The 18485-nt window shown below is 34.6% G+C and overlaps 1 protein-coding gene across 3 annotated transcripts in view; it reads right to left on the reverse strand.

Moving 5' to 3' along the window:
- The window catches only part of LOC145292050 (receptor-type tyrosine-protein phosphatase H-like), a 337274-nt gene that overhangs the window by 34790 nt on the left and 283999 nt on the right, over nt 1-18485 (reverse strand). The window lies entirely within an intron of this gene.

The raw sequence follows: 18485 nt of genomic DNA on the forward strand, positions 1-18485 counted from the left end.
CTTTTATCCGATCATGCCTAACAGAACTATAACCATTTATTCGTGTGGATTACAAAAAGGGTTCTCTTATAAACTATGTACAGATTTCCGAGTTCACCAGAAAGATATGCGAGTCCGATAAACAGCATATGAAGAATGTCGGACGTTACACTGAGATATGAGAACGGTAGTCAAATTATTCCAAGTAAAAGATTTTATTTGCCATTAAAAAACGACTGTTTATGGTAGCACACACAAGAAAAATTAGGATAACTGTTTCAAATGCAATAATGATGATGAGAAATTTAAATTTCAAACCTACGCATATGAATATAACATTTTTCTACGGGAAAATCTTTCAATTTTTACAAAAACAATTGTAATGGAATAGGACATTATTTATGCGGTAGCATTTAATGCTAATAAGACTAATCTTATTACTAGACTATTCGTAACCCGTTTGATGACAACTGCTATTACCATTTGTTCTACTTTGATTTTATTTGAAAATCCATAAATGCTAATATATGTGGTAATTTATTGAGATTGTCAGACTGACTTCCTCATCTTGGTTGTTATAGTCACAACGTTTCGGCCGTTTTGCCATTTGGCCTTTATCAGGTGTTTTGTATCGAACTGGGGAATCGTTTGTTAGGAGTCTCGAACACAACCCTTTATTATTATTTCGGGGGTGCCATGTTCGGACTCCAGCTAGGCTCTGGGACATAGTTGCTGATTCTCTGTTTTGAATGTTACTTTTAACTGCCTTCGTTCAGGATTGAACTCAGCACCTGCTGATGAATGCCGGAGGGCAAAACGGCCGAAACGTTGTGACTATAACAACCAGGGTGAGGATTCAGTCCGACAATCTCAATAAATGAAAACACCTCATCTAAAAAATACAGACAATTACTATACGTGGTAATGTTTGGTTTTTGGCATAGCTAAATATAATACATCTTTATTGTCCATATGGATAATAATATAGAAAGAAAATTTCAATTATTTTTCTATTTAAATTATGTAAATGTTTACAGTGTGTATGGCACTATAATAATTAGCTAGAAAGATAGTTACTCTTTTTTCTTAATGATAACAAACGTTGAGAAATACTAGGGTAGCTGAAGTAACATAGCATTAGAGTGAAAGAAACATACATAGCTATGAAACATCTGAGTTGTCCAGTTTAATATAAATTATAATAAATATGCTAGTTCAAGGCTTTCTCGATGAAATCAGCCGGGTTTACAACGAAGAGTGTACCGAAGCAGAGAGTACGCTTCAAGATATTATTTAGAGAGCGGATATGAGTGTTTGATTTTCAAATCAAAACTTGAAAGATTTTTCCGTGTTAGAATGCTATTTTCATATGCGTAGCTTTTTAATTTCTATTTCACAGCACCATTAATGCAGTTTAAACAGTTATCTTACTTTTTCCTGTTGTTGCTACCGTAAAACCTTATAGATTGAATTCGGATGTATAAACAATAATAATAAGGATAACTATTTCAAATGCAATGATGTTTGAATTAAAATGTAAAACCTATATGTGCAAATATATAATTATGAAACGAATAATTTTACAATAAGTTAATTTTACTCAAAATAGAGATATGTAAAACATATTTTCCCTGATTATTATTATTTTATTATTATTATTATTATTATTATTATTATTATTATTATTATTTGTTGTTTTCTGTTCTAAAAATACACAGGGGTAAGTTGTAAGGAAATAAACTTTATTTAGCTCCAATTTGGTATAATAACAATCGATATGTCAACATTTTCTATTTTCATCAAACCCTTACTACCAAATTTTCCGTAGTTATGGATTATGAAATATTATGCAGAATTTCCTTAACTAAAGTCAGTGTGAATATTGCTTTATATTTTATTGAGATGCATTAAAGCTGAATTAAAATTTGTTTAACAAGTTATATATTTATAATTAAAAATAAATTCATTGGAGAATGAATTTACTATTTAAAAAAACTTCGGTAGAAAATACATATAAAAATCACTTAAAATATTTAAATTATTCCATTATTGATTTACTTTTGTAAACAAAATAGAAAATCATTCATAAGTTTATTTTTGAATAATCGATGAACATATTTCAGAATAATATAGTTCGTCTAGGATAATAAGAAAGGCTTGTGTAAAAATTATGGACTTATATCTCACTTTCTCTCAATCTATATAGTATTCTATATATCGCTTTCTCCTACTGTGTCATATATATATATATATATATATATATATATATATATATATATATATATATATATATATATATATATATTTAAATAAGGGGTAATCACCAACAATGTGTATTTTTTAACATTATTTTATTATTCCGTGTCTTGGTTTTTCATTGAGAATTATGTTTAGATCATTGTAATCATGTTTTTAAAATTTAAAAACTAAGACACGGAATAATAAAATAATGTTAAAAAATACACATTGTTGGTGACTACCCCCTTATTTAAATATACATCTTTCTTTCGTTGGAATTTCTTAACCCATTTTATATATATATATATATATATATATATATATATATATATATATATATATGCATATATATATATATATATTACAATAGAAAAATGCGAGCATGAAAAGTAATATGGTTAAGGTTAAACATGGAAAAGTAAAGGACTAGTTGTTAAAACTGAAAAAGGACAAGATGGTCTTCTAAAAAATAGAATAAATTTATAACTTAAAACATTGCACCATTAAGAATTGATTATATAATGTTATAAATTGAATTTTTAAAAAATTCTTAATGCTGCAATATTTTAAGTTATAAATTTATTCTATTTTTTACTAGAATTTCTTGTCCTTTTTATTTTCAGTTTTTACAACTAGTACTTTACTTTTCCAAGTTTAAGCTTAATTATATTACTTTTCATGCTTGCAATTGTAATCCATGACTTTTTCAGGCTTCAAATAAATTTATTTGCTCTTTGTTTAATTTCAGTCTTATTTTTTGTAAAAAAAAAAAAATGTCCGGCATTCGTCTGCTTTTAATAAAAAATCCCCCAATTATCTCCCTTTCATGCTTTCATTCTCTCTGTTTCACTTGTTACTTCTCTTTCCGTGACAGCAGAATTAGTAGCAACAGTAGTCGCTGAAGATATATGGAAACCAGTCATAAAAAGCGCCGTTCATCTCCTTACATATTTTTACGATTTTGAAAATCAGAAAATTCATCATAACTTTTGTTTTCCTGAACGAAAATTGATTTTTTTTATTTACAATATAGCTGAGAATGTGATATCTATAAACTGTAATAATTGTTTGAAATTTGGTCGAAAAATGAGTTAGCGGTGGAGCTTTAAAGTGACTAAAACTGCCACTTAACAATATATTCAAATACTACCGTGTTTAAATGATATATATATATATATATATAAATAAATATATATATATATATAGAGAGAGAGAGAGAGAGAGAGAGAGAGAAAGAGAGAGAGAGAGACGAAGAGAAAGACAGGGGGAACGAGAAAATAATTATCCAGGAATGTGTTTTGTTGTTACTTCAGCTAATCAGTAAAGTGACTATAACAGGATTTGAAACCAAACCACACAGTTTGATCTTTACCAGTAAGCCACGAACAAATGTGTTCGTTATCTGTTGTTATTGTAAGAATTAATAGTCGTGTGTCGCATAGTTAAATTAATTAACCTGAAACAGAAAATACATCACAAGCATAAATTATGTATAATAACTAACCAGACAGAACTCACGTACAAATATAGACGGGTATTAACACATATAAAGATGTAATACGGACAAGTAACACAACATAACAGAGCAATACAAATGCCCATAACTCATCCGCTGGATGGAGACCTCTTTTATACATAGGATGGCTATGTTCCGACTATGTAAGGCTTGTATCTAACATGGAGGAGAAATGTGTTCTACCCGGCGAGGTGGCATGCATTCTCTCACATCGGTTTTGACACACTGTACGTGAGAATATGCTTTCTCGAATCCCTCGTCAGCTATCTGCATTCCAAACCAAGATACATTCACTGGTGTATCTACAACCTGTGTTGTTTTCCTAATTCCCCTACAATACGGCTATTATTGTTAACAATAAAAATAAGTAACAAATAACGATTTCTTTTGTTTTTGTTGTCGGAGTAAGTTGAAGAGAAACCAATAAACTATTCGACTGTAGTACCCGAAGGCTTAAATGCATGTTAATTATTGAATATTAATGTAAGTGTTTTTCGTGAATGTTTGGCGGAGAGGGGCCCTAGATTGGAGCTCAGACGAGCACCTGCGATGAAAATAACGAAAAAGCGGACAAGCTCGCACCGTCTTCTCTGTGGGAAAGAGTTTGCAGGGAAGAGAAAAAGGCATTCCCCACAAGGTTATGAAGTCTGTTTTGAACTCTGTCAAGGCAGGATAAGTTCTTTCTAGCAGCTCCTGTCCAGATGTGGCAACAGTACTCTATCCTTGGACGTATTTGGCTGTTATACAAGTTGAGAATTTCATCAGCGGTGAAACATCTACTGGAGCGGAAGAATGATCTCACCATTTTTTCAGCGACCTTGGAAACGGATTTGATGTACGTGTTCCATTTCAGATCTTGAGTAAAGGTCATACTCAGAAACTTATCAAAACATGGAGCCTCCTCAAGAGAACCATTCATTTCAATTGATACCAGATGGGGAGCAGAGCGTTGATGATGTAAAGATAGAAGCTTGGTTTTAGATGCATTAAAAGTAACCAGCCACTTATTTCCCCATTGTATCACGTGCTCAAAATCAGAGAAGAGAGAATCAGAGAGAACTTGGTCATTTACGGCCTTTGAAGTGTTACCATAGATTGTAATATCGTCAGCATAAATGTCTACGAATGATCTTAGGATGTGATTTGGGAGATCATTGATGTAGATCAGGAAGAGTTGGGCACGGCATCGACTCCTTAGGGACTCCAGCATAAATACTGTGAGCTTTTGATTTCTGCCCATCAACCACTACTCTTATGAACCCATCAGAGAGAAATGATTTAATAATTGAGTAGACATTTCCAACTATAACGTAGATGAAGATCTTTTGGAGTATACCTTTACGCCATACCCTATCAAAGTTACTTGTTAGGTTAAAAGCAATTTCCCTAAAAAGAAAGTCTCCGTAAAGTCTCATTCGTAACACCCTCCCCCTGACTAGAGAAACAAACCTAGAAACGGACGATCAAGCCTTTATGTGCTTTAGACTAAACATACAACACAACATTAGCTACTTTTATTTCCTCTACCGCTCTCCCTCGACCCAGGACTGCACCATAATAAACAAAGTCTTTGACAGTATAGACACAGCACTCTCCCTCGACACTAGCGCACAAGTGCATGTATTTGGTGACTTTAATGTTCACCACAAAAACTGGCTTGGATTTTCTACTCACACAGATGCAGCGGGCAGCACAACATATAGTTTTGCTATATCTCACTCCCTATCACAAATGGTTACGTTTCCAACCCGTTTCCCTGACCAGCAAGAACAACAAGCATCACTTCTAGATCTGTTTCTGACTACAGTTCCCGAGGATTGTACAACAAATGCTGACAGCCCACTCGGGAACGCTGACCATGCAGTGATAATGGTAGAAATCGCCCTAAATTCTAGACCCAAATTGAAGAGCCAGTGCTCAAAACGACGAGATATTATAAAAAGGCTGACTGGGAAGCCATCAGAGATCTTATCAGAGATGCCCCATGGGGAAATATTTTTCTCTTCCTGCTGAACAGTGCGCAAATGAAACCACTGAATGGTTCAAAACAGCAATGGAAGCACATGTTCCCATGCGGAAATTTTATAGCAAACCCCACTCTCCCCAATGGTTTACTTCGACTTGCGCAACTGCCATTGCTCAAAGGCAGCATGCATACCGTAGATTTAACCGACATAAGTCCAGTTCAAACAAACAGAAGTATATAGAAGCTAGAAATAATGTTAAGAAAGAAATAGCGACAGCTAAGAGAGAATTTACTGAAACCACTAGAAAACGCATCGAAGCACAAAAATTAGGAAATCGTAACTTCTGGAAAATCTACAACAGTGTAGTAAATAATGGGCAATCAACAATTCCCCCGCTAACCAACAATCACGAGGTTGTTTGCTCAGCAACCAACAAGGCTAATATGCTTGCCAGTCGGTTTGCCTCGAACTCCACACTGGATCCTTCCAACCACCCCCTCCCTGACTTTCCTTTTCGGACAGACGCCACGCTAGATGATCTAAAAATCACCCCTGCTCAGGTACATGCTATCATAAAAAATCTTGACACTTCTAAAGCATGTGGACCTGATCTCATCCCAGCTGTGCTATTAAAAAGTGCTCAACAGAAGTAGCTCCAGTTCTCTCCAAACTCTACAGCAAATGCCTTAATGAAGCTTGCTTTCTGTGCTGTTGGAAAACTGCTTCTGTGGTACCAATATTCAAGAATTCTGGCGAAAGAACTGACCCATCAAATTATCGCCCCATTAGCCTCATCCCACTTTTCGCCAAAATATTTGAGACCATAATTAACCATGCTCTAGTCCGGCACCTTACAGATGCTCAACTTCTGACTGACAAACAATATGGATTTAGACAAGCCCGTTCCACAGCTGATATCCTCACTGTAATCTCTGAACGTATATACCATTCACTGGACAAAGCGGGGGAGGGCAGAGCGGTAGCTCTAGATATATCTAAGGCTTTTGACAGGGTATGGCACAAGGGCCTCCTCAGGAAAATTAAATCATACGGGATCACTGGTAGAATACTTAGCATAATTTAATCCTTCTTAGACAAGAGAAACATCCAGGTTGTCCTTGACTGTTGAACATCTAAACAGCGTGATATAAATGCGGGAGTGCCTCAAGGGTCTATTCTGGACCTCTATTGTTCCTGATATGTATTAATGACCTCCCAGACAAAACTGCCTCTGAGATGGGTATATATGCTGATAACACTACACGCTATAACAGGCATTACAGGAAAACAAATGAACACATATCTAAAGAAATGGCAAAAACACTAGAGGATGACCTCCAATCTGTTGTGGAATGGGGACATAAATGGATAGTCACATTCAATGTTGCCAAGACTAAACTGGTTTCCTTCAATAGTTACAAGAAACCTTCTCTACCACCAATAGCAATAGCCAGTGACTCCCTGTCTGAGAGTACATCTTTCAAACTGCTTGGCCTAACGTTCACAGGAAACATGAGCTGGAACAATTATATTGAAAACATTGCAAGGGTCGCTGTGAAAAAGGTAGGCTCTCTCTACCGTGCTAGAAAACTACTGACACCTGAAAGTATCCTGTACCTCTATAAGGCCACCATTCGCCCATGTATGGAGTATTGTTGTCACATTTGGGCTGGTGCATCTGCTACTAGTCTCTCGCTCCTAGACAAGGTTAAAAATAGAGTCGCCAATCTGATAGGCCCTGAACTGGCATCTAAGCTTCAGCCTCTGTCCCATCGACGAAATGTTGCATCCCTCTGCTTGTTTTACAAGTATTTTAATGGTGAATGCTCTGACGAACTGTAGACACTTGTGTCCCCACGACGTAGACACCCTCGACAAACCCGACAGGCAGCTAAATTCCACCCCCACACAGTAGAGATCCCTAGATGTAAAAGATCTTTCTACTTCAGTAGTTTCTTCCCCAGAACCGCTAGACGCTGGAATTCCATTCCAGGTTCCAGCTATCCTAACTGTACTGACATGCAGAAGGTCAAGTGCAACGTGAACCGACATCTTGCTGCCCAAATCCCTACATAGTGCCCCAGTAGTTGCTGCCCCTGATAGTAGCCCCCTACACTAAAGTGGCAATGTGCCTTGTTTGGGGTGAAAATGTAATAAAAATAAATAAATAAAAAAGAGATTCGTTATCAACACACTTTTTCCAACGCAAAAACACTGTATTTATACCACTAACATAAAAATCTTGCGTTCTGATTGCGATAAAGTCGCTGTATGCGTTTGTAATATCTCTTAGGTTTTTGAAGCTTTTCTCACGGAGAAAGTTGTCGAGATTCTCGGAAAAGTAGTAATTTGTAGGCGAGAAGCCTGGAGAGTATGGCGGATGTGGCAGAGTTTCTTAGCCCAATTCGTTCAACTTCTGCAGAGTCGGTTTACAAACGTGCGCTTGGGTAATTTCGTGAAAGAGCTAATCTCATTAAAATACATTTCCCTCCCAGCAACATGCTCCACAAAATATTCAGTAAAAACACCATCAAACTGAGCTACAGTTGCGGCATTAACTTAGAAAAGATTTTTAAAAAAAACATAATAAAAAAATTTTAAGCAACGACATAGAACACAATTTAGGGAACAGGGTAACAAAAACGTGCAACTGTATTAATAAATCCAAATGCCCCCTTAAGGGAAAATGTCTCACAACCTCTGTAATTTATCAAGCAAATATTAGGGCCAAGGAAGACCCCACGACTTACAAATCCTACATCGGCCAAACTAGTAATAACTTTAAACAGAGATACACAGGCCACAAAAGCTCTTTCCTAAACCCAAATTACAAAGATAAGACATCATTAGCTACATACGACAATGATCAAACGAGTAAAAACTTGACACCTACTGTTGACTGGCACATCCTAAAAAAAGGCAAAAACTGGCCAGTCACTAAATTCACCTTACCTTCTTTGCTTCAATGAAAAACTATTTATCACAAAATTTAAGGATAGGGATAAACTCTTAAATAAAAAAGAAAAAACCTCCATAAATTGCAGGCATTATAAATCGCATCTGCTCTCTCACTTGCAAATTACTCCCCAATATATTCAACTCCAACACGACCCATATGCAATATCTGACAGTTGAACATCTACACATCCTAACCTCCTCAGGTCCAACATTCACGAAATCCCAAAACTACACCTTTCCTGAGTAAAACCATGCGTAATAAAATGCTAAATTTAACGATCATAAAATTATAAATGACATATATCCTGAACTTTTCAATTACCATCATTAAAAACGTATTTAATACATTTACTAATACGCAAATTAATGAATCAACATTAAATGAACAAATTAAAGAGAAATTGATATTGGGAGGTCCAAAAATAACCGATTTTGTTTAAGTAAGATAAAACAGAGCTATTAAATGATGCCACCTTCTCTTCTACGTTTCTTAATCCCTCTTCCTTCTTCCCCATTCCATCTCCCCCTACCACCTTCCTTCCTTTCTCTTTTTTACGCATCTAACCCCCTTCCCTCCCCTCAACCGTTCACTGGAAGCCCAGACAACATTAACAGACCCGGGTAAATTCCTAACCTCTTCTCAGATATAAGCATATTAAATTGAAATAAACTTTTAAAAAAAGAGAATTTTATGACACACTGACCCGTGAAAGTCTCAGACATGGACGAACGAGCCCTTTGCTTGTCAAAGATAACATCTGTATATCCCTAGATTTAGAACCTAATCCCTTCAACCCACAAACTCTAACCCCTAACACGAACACGAGAATGAATAAAGTCAGCGATAAATAAGTAAATAAACAGATACGAGAATGAATAAACTAATAAATTCGCACCCAATTCAACCCTGTTCTTCACACTCATGAAAAAAAAACCTTCTTTTGCTGAGGATAGATTTTCGCTCTTCATTTAGAATTCCGTTTTCGAAAATAAGGGTTGTTGCCTGATGAGGTCTCTAGTTAGTAAATGCTAGTAGATCGAAACATGCTTGTGACTGTGTAGCAACAAACTACTGCTTATGTAAAGACAAATATATATATATATATATATATATATATATATATATATATATATATATATATATATGAGGAACTGTGTTTGTTTGCGTGTGTGTGAGTTCGTTCTGTATGGACTTGGAAACGGCTTATCCGATTAAAAAAATTACATAAAAGTATTTGATGTGTTTGGGAGTGTTCTCATGTAGGTTTGTATCGAAATATGTCTGATGAGTATCGAAAACTTATAATCGATAAAGTAAAATGAATAAAATTAAAGGAGGAAGTCCGATTTTGACCAAGGTCAACACTTTCATACAACCTAACATCACAAGTACATTTGAGAAGTTTTCTCACCGAACAAGAAAGAAGGTGCGGTCTATAAAATCAACTGTAAAATCTTTTACCGGACACCATTCTGATATTCGTACGTTCGAAATGAAAGTTTCATTTTAGAGCACAATTTAACCATGACTTGACTTTTGTGCGTTTAACATTAATTGAAGTCATTATGTAAAAATAATTTCATAAAATCAACAGTTGGGTTTTTGATAAGAAAAGGGCGCCTTTTAAAAGAATGTTTCTATGTAGAGCCTAATTGACTCATGATAGTTAAATTTTCATTTTAATACAGGCAATTATTTACAAATAGTTTTAGAACATCAACAGCAGATTCTCTACAGTGCAATATAGATTAAAATGTATTGTACACTGTGACTGCAGGGAGACATGTGATGCTTCTTTTCGGTCCCCTGTGGAGGTCTCAAGCTAGAGCAGGCAATTTCGATGACAATTGTTTAAATTAAAATCGTTTTAAAACAATAATGTATTTTTTCCAGAACATTAAATATAAAATTGAAAAAAAGCAAATTCGCACAATTTTTTTATTTCAATTCAAGCTATGCCGAAATGCTGCTGAAACAGCTGGTGATATCAACAATGCGTCTAACTCAGGAACCACTACTGAACGTACTAACAATGGTGGTTTAAGAACTTTCTTGGCAGCGCCGAGATTCTTGAAAATAATGAGCATAGTGGTCGGCCATCGGATATTTACAAGGATCAGTTTATGGACTTACTCGAAGCCAATCCACGCACAACTGTTCGAGAACTTGCTTCTGAATTAAACGTAACGTATACGATGAAATCCAACCACTTAAGAGAGATTGGAAAGACAAAAACTTGATAAATGGATGCATCGCGACCAGATTATGACTTGCGATAAAAATGTTGTTTTTCTTTACGACAACCGGTGACGCCTAGCTCATTGCTAAGCCGCCGAGGATGTTCCACGACACTTCTCAAAGCCACAGTTGTACCAAAAGAGGGTCATGCTGACTGTTTGGTGGTCTACAATCGGTGTAATATATTTCAATTTTTGAATGCAGGCGAAACCATTACAGCGGAAAAGTACTTTCAACAAATGCATGAAATACCCTAGAAACTTCGACAACAACACGTCATGATACCATCTTCTAAGGTTCGCAATAATATGCATCAGAGAGGAATGGAGGATCATATATTCGCAGTATATATCCATATATCTATTCGCTTAGAATGGGTTACATTTGAAAGAAAATTACGAATATCAGAATAGTGTTACTGAATATAGAGAAAAATTAATTAATTATGAATATAATCGATTTCAATAAATGAAATAAATCTAAGTTCTGCTGTAATGACAGAGCGTGAAAGCATGCAGGCAAAATGACTTCTTGGGCGAAAATATTAACTCATGAATAAGCTGAGAAGTAGAAACCGGCAATGGCCAATATCATCTACTTCATAGACTAACGATATCGAATGAATAGAATTACGTAGCAATAGTGCGTATCTGTTTTCTGTTGTATATTATGTGCTTTTAACCTATTATTCACGGAGATGCAAGACATTTCTGAATGGAACAAAAAACGTAAGGTTGGTTACAGCTGACTGGAGTAGAGTCTTTAATTAGCCTTTAGCTTTCAGACATTTATTCTCGCATAAAAAAAGTAAATTTTGACAGCTGTCAAAGATTTATCAGCGAGCAAAGCTAAGATTAAGTTACAACCACATTTATTTATTCTTATATACAATTTAAAACGTTTTTTACAAAAGAATAAATAGCTTCGTGAATATGTTTTATCAAATTGTTTTTGTTCGTGTGTCTGATAGTCTATTGATCACTTATAGGCACCAAAATCACTCGACATAATTATATTAGTTTGACAATAAGTATGTCCGAGACGCTGTACATGAACTCGAAGGTAAAAGTGCTACTATTACTACTACTACTACTACTACTACTACTACAAATAATAATAATAATAATAATAATAATAATGATGATAATAATAATAATAATAAACACATATAAGTTCCCTAACGACTTCACCAAATTGTAGCAAATTTTATATGTGTAGGGTGTTTTAGAGGCGGTGGACTTGAAATTCACAATTCTATTTTCTTTAATTGCAGATTTGGAAACTATCGTTTATTTTTAGTACAACTTCGTTTGGCAATTCATCATGTGGTTTCAGCAGGACGGTGCCGCTTTCCACACAGAGCGTACTGCGATCAATTTACTGAGGGAAACATTTGATTAATGAATAATTTCACGAAATTGACCTACCAACTGGTCACCTCTTTCGTGCGATTTTACGGCGTTAGATTATTTTCATTGAGGATATGTAAAACCCCATGTGTATGCTGATAAGCCAGACACAATAGCCAACTTGGAAGATAGCATTCGACGTGTTATTGCCGATATGCAGACTAATTTAATCTGTAGAGTTGTAAGAATTAGACCTATAGATAACACAGAATACGTGCAAGCTGTGGGGACCATATACCCGAAATTGTATTTAAATTATTAATGCTAAAAATTCATTTTAAAATAAAATTATTAATGCTAAAAATTAATCTTTAAAATAAAGTACATATATGTATAAAAAATAATTTTCTGTGATTTGTAATAATTAACAATTCTCCGCCTATAAAAATACCCTTTAGAAACTATAGAATTCAGTCAGATTTATTTGTTGCCCGGGTGTTTGGATGTTGAGCAAAAAAAAAAAGTGGTAGTAGGAAGGCAGGCTCGAACCCGTACCGCAAAAGAGGAAAAGAACGGGGTAAAACCTAACGTTTTTGCTGTTACGACCACCGCCAAACCGGAAGTGACATTTTTAAAAAATTAAGGCTACACAATCTAAAGGAGAGGATAACTTTCATAATATCGGCGAAAAAACTGACCGCCCCCCCCCCTGTAGAAAAGTGCCTAGTTGAAGGAGAAGATACTAATGCTTTTAGCCAATTTTTCGTATGAAAGGTCGAACTTTTAAACTATACTGATCTTGGTAAAATCCGTCGCCTCTATTGAAAGTTTAAGGTAGACATGCAGACAGACATGCATACATACGTTTATATATTGGTAACTAAAAATTTTCGACCCAAACTGATGAAAAAACTTGCGCTATCTCTGAATACCCTTTATGTAAAATTTCAAATATTTAGACCAGAAATTGTCTGAGTAATTTGGAAGAGACCGCAGAGGTCAATTTTTTTTAACTTTGATCCCTATTATGACCCCTTAAAATTTATTGTTTTGGGCTCAAATCAAGTTATTAAGTTTGATTCATGTCCAAGGAACCTATATCTAAAATTTCAAGTGCGTAGATCTAAAATTGTTGGAGGAGTGTGGTAGAGTTCTCAAAGGTAAAATCGTTGAACTTTGACCCCTTAATCGCCAAATTTCTGGCCAAAAAACGATCACATCGATTTTCCCAAATCTCAGTAACCTGTATATCAAATTTCGAGTCTGTAGACTAAAAATCGACAGAGTTATTTTGTAGGAAATGTACACAGACACACACAGAACACACAGATACACACACAGACACGTTTACTTTTATAGATAGATAGACAGATAGATAGATAGATAGATAGATGGATGGACTAATAGATTAAACAAAACTATATACGTATACATAAATATATATGGAAACAACTTTTTGTTTACTGTAAAGATTTTACGCAAATATTATGCAAGTATAAATTATGTAGAATATCTGAATGAATATAATTACACGTAATAGTTAATTCTAGATGATTATCCCATAAGAAAACCGAAAAAAAACTAATAGGGAATTAATTAAAATTAATGTTTAAAAGAATATGCAAATTAGCTAGATCTTTTGCAGATGAATTCAATTACATGAACCATATATAAGAAAATTGTATTTTCCTTTTAAATAAATAGGAAAGAGGGTTTTTAATATGAATATCAATACACACAAAAGAAAAACGAATTTATAGGAGTATAGATGAATATGATCCTACTACTACTAATAATAAAACGAAAACCACAAAATCCCTTGGGATAACGAAAACCACAGTATCATTTGGGGCATAGACGTGCAAACAGATAAACTAATGCAAGAACATGGGGCGTCATGATAATTAATAAAAAAGAAAAAACTGCTAAACTTTTGTATTTTTTTCCGTCACAGTAAACTACATGGTGAAGATCAAAAAATTGCCAGAGAACTGAAACTACATGGTGAAGATCAGAAAATTGCCAGAGAACTGAAAAGAAATATGGAACATAAGGAAAAAAATAATAAAATACAATAATTGTAGGAGCACTGGGAGTTGAACCTGGTCAGTACTAAATAAGAGACCATTTGGAACTTCCAGGTGCTGTATGTATTCTCCGCTTATCTCGGCATTGTTTCCAGTCGTCCTGAACTTTTCCTGGCCACTGGACTCAAACAGTGTCGATTCAGGAGAGATATAGTTAAAGATTGCGCAACCCTTGCCTCACAATTACACGCGCTACTGCCCCTACAAGGGGTACCCTTTGTCTTTCGAGACTGGGCGGAGGCATCGGAGAAGTATTCACAAGGGACTTGAACAGATTGGCGTCAATGGGGAAACTGAGACTATACAACAGAGAGACATACTGAAAATACAACAGACGGTAATGCTGAAAAAATCGAATGCGAAAAGTAATCTACATGATCTATAAACGCCAACCGAAAGGGAAACTGCAACAAAAGTAAAGCAAAAATGATAGAGCAATACGAAAGGGGAGCAAGAAAGCTTAAACGTCAGCATTGTAAGTTAACTACATCTTCTCAACACAAAAATGTTGTGTCGGCATTGACTTGCACCATGCCAAATAGTCGAGAAGGGTCAAGAGGATGGAAAGACCGAAAAGAAAAGAACTAATCAGATCTTCCCTGAGGGTTGTTGCCATCCAAATTTCAGGGAGGACCAATAGACTTTGCAAGGGAGAAGTCAAAGGAGAGCGGCTGTTGTGATAATGAAAATTCATTTACAAGGGTTAACAAAAGAGGTAGAGAATATTGGGAATCTAGGGAGACTTGCTGTCACACAGACGGTTGTTTTCAGTGAGTAACCTCTGATGTCTGTGTGAGAACTCTTACTAAATGATGATGATGATGATGATGATGATGATGATGATGATGATGATGATGATGATGATGATGATGATGCGACAACCTTTCAATGAGATTACCTCGAGGTGATAAAATCAATGTATTAAATAGGAGTTTAAACCTAGATATTTACGAGATTTTAGTCTGGAGATAGGGACACGTGGTATTTGGAATACGACTGTGACTGCTTTGGTGATTGTACTTTGGGCTGATAATGAAAATATAAACGTTTTACTGTATGTCAATTTGAAGAATTTGTTAAAAACAATTGTCAGAATTGTATTAATTATCTATGCAGAATCGGAAAAATAGAAAGAATGAGATTTGTGAACGAAGTGAGTTTACTTTCCGCTTTTCTTCTCCTTCATGCAAGGTCTGGAATATTTAGCAGTAACTTCAAATCGAAGTGTAACAAGGAAATGCCACATTGTGTTCCAACAAATGCCTAGCTATAAAAACACTTTCTTGTTTCGATTACACGTTTTTGTTGCAATTTCACATTTCAGAACCACAGCGCATAACGCGATGTAATTCGTTCTCCGAATAACTAAATACTTATAGTCTCTTCAATTCTTTAGTTGAATTGTACAAACTGGTACATAAGGAGCCTTGGAGATGTGGTTTGTAAAAAATGAAAACTATGATGACCTTATAATGGAGTGGCATCATCCTTCTGCAGACACAATAATAAAAACATCAAAAAACATTTCTGCCACATGTGTTATTGTATTATTCCAGTCTAGTTAACATAGTTTGATTTAAGTTCACCAAAAACATTTATTAATATAAAATTCAGTGAAATAAAAAGCGGTTCTCAATCATTGTAAAGCAATATTTTTTTATAAATAATAAACTTATGAATAGATTTACGACATTTATCTACACTGAAAAACGTGAATGCGACCAAATAGCTGCCTGTAGATAGCTTATATTGTTTGCATATAGTTTTAAAAACGAAAGTATATATATATATATATATATATATATATATATATATATATTTATATATATATATATACACACGAGTATATATATTTTCATTAAAAGTCTAACCATTGTACTTTATCACAATTTTCACAGACACACATCACACAGACACACGCACGCACACACACACACATATATATATATATATATATATATATGTATATATATATATAACTACTTAATTTACTCACATAAAATTAATATACGAAAGTATAGATGTATGCGTAAACTTTAAGCATTTACTTCAAAAGTGGTCAATACGCAGGTAGAGCTAGTTAGTAATTTATAAAATATATATGGCGACTAAGCTACACTGAATATTCGGCGTTTCATCTACTCTTGGACTACTCAGGCTTATGCGCGAATTCTGGGGTTGTTTATCGTTTTTAAGAGAGCAGAGGAGCACATAGAAACGATAAACAACGACAGAATTCACGCATAAGCCTGAGGAGTCCTAGAGTGGATGAAAAGTCGAATATTCAGTGTAGCTTAATCACCATATATATTTTATAAATTACTATATATATATATATATATATATATATATATATATATATATATATATATATATAATGGAAAATGAAAAAGGGAAACCCAAATTATATAAGGGACTATACAGGAAGGAAGAATAAGGGACAAGAGACAAAGAAGAAAACATCGGAGATTGAACAGTCTAATAACAAATTCAGGCAGACAGGAAATCGGTCTGGAGAAAGCTAATTGTAAGGTTATCTTTGGCGCCTGAACGGTCAGCTAAGATGAGACATTGAGGGGATGAATATTTTTTATTTTAGTTTTATTTAGACAAAATTAATATGCGAAAAAAGAAAGTAAATACTTTTTCTGCTTCATATATAAGGAAAGGCGTGTTAACAAAAGTAGTAAAAAATGAATTCGATTTAGGAATTCATTTCCGTTTATTTTTAGTTAGATATTACTAGTGTCACTTACAACATTGTCAGCTTTATTTTAAAGTTTTAATTTCTCACTAGCTTCCATTAAGACATATTTTAATTAACAAATCTTCGAAACTCAAGTCTCCAGCGAAACTTGAATTAGTTCTCTGATTTGCCTTAATTGAAATCATTATGACTTCATTAATTAAACTCCACTGGCGGTTTCGGTGAAATGCATCAATCAAAAGCTGAAGATGGAATGCGTCTAATAGGATATTATAAAAGTGCAGATGATGATGATTATGAAGAAGAAGAAGAAGAAGAAGAAATCGGAGTAGGAGAAGGAGAAAGAGAAAGAGGAATACGAGGAATTAGGAGAAAAAGAAAGAAAAAAGAGAAAAAGGAGAAAGAACAAAGAAAATTAGGATGAAAAAAATTGCAGAGGTGAAATACAAGAAGGCATGAAAGGAGAATAATAAGAAGAGAAAGAACAATAACAACTCAAAAAAAGAAGAAGAAGAAGAAGAAGAAAAAGAAGAGGAGGAGGGGGGAGGAGGAATTAGCTTGAGGAGAACAACTTATACCTCTTAAAAAAGAAGTTCGCGGGTAATAATTACTAAACTGACAATCAAAAGTCACATATGATTTATTAATAGTTTAATGTATCTTGCATCGAGTTGAACATTAAAGTATAATCGTTGCGTCTTACGCCATATAAACCATTTTGGTTGGCATTTTATGTTGAAATTATACATTTTGATTTGGATATTCTTGTTCACTTCGAACACGACATATTGCCGTTGAAGCGTAAGGGGCTTCTATTATATTGACCAGATTTATAAGAGTGGTACATCTGAGTCGGAAGTTTGGTAGCAAGGTATTTGTTGATAATCCGTGTTAGTACAGTCGAGAAAAGAGAAGACAGTGAGAAAAAAATTACAATTACAAGTAAAACAGAATTCTTAACGCATGATTAATTTGAATTTAAAGCTAAAAGCCAACCGAAAATAAGACTTAGTGACATGAGTGGATGGCAGTTTAATGATAAAATAATATAAGAGAACCGAAAACGGTGAATAGAATAAACAAAATTTCGTTTTATAGCAGACAAGCATAATTTTGTAGGTCGCTCATTGGTGAACGTATGTTATTAATTTGCATATGTACACAATTGATAACTGTTAAATGGGACGAATGCTAAAGCATGAAAGTTGAGTGGAGATTTTGGCTGGACAGTTTAGAACGAGAACGAGAGCGAGGACGAGAACGAGCGGTGGAAGATAACATCGAATACACGAGGATTTATTGTAAGTTGAGGACAAAAAGGAAAAAAGACGTGCGTGCGTTGTATCAAGAAGAGGACGGTTTGACACTGCCAGTTTTCTCCTCCTTTCAATTTTATACAGTTAATGGATTCTACCTCCATTTCCTCTTTATATATGTATGCAACA

The sequence above is a fragment of the Euprymna scolopes genome, chromosome 13, assembly GCF_053919585.1.
Source record: "Euprymna scolopes isolate OS-2025 chromosome 13, ASM5391958v1, whole genome shotgun sequence".
Lineage (NCBI taxonomy): Eukaryota > Metazoa > Mollusca > Cephalopoda > Sepiida > Sepiolidae > Euprymna > Euprymna scolopes.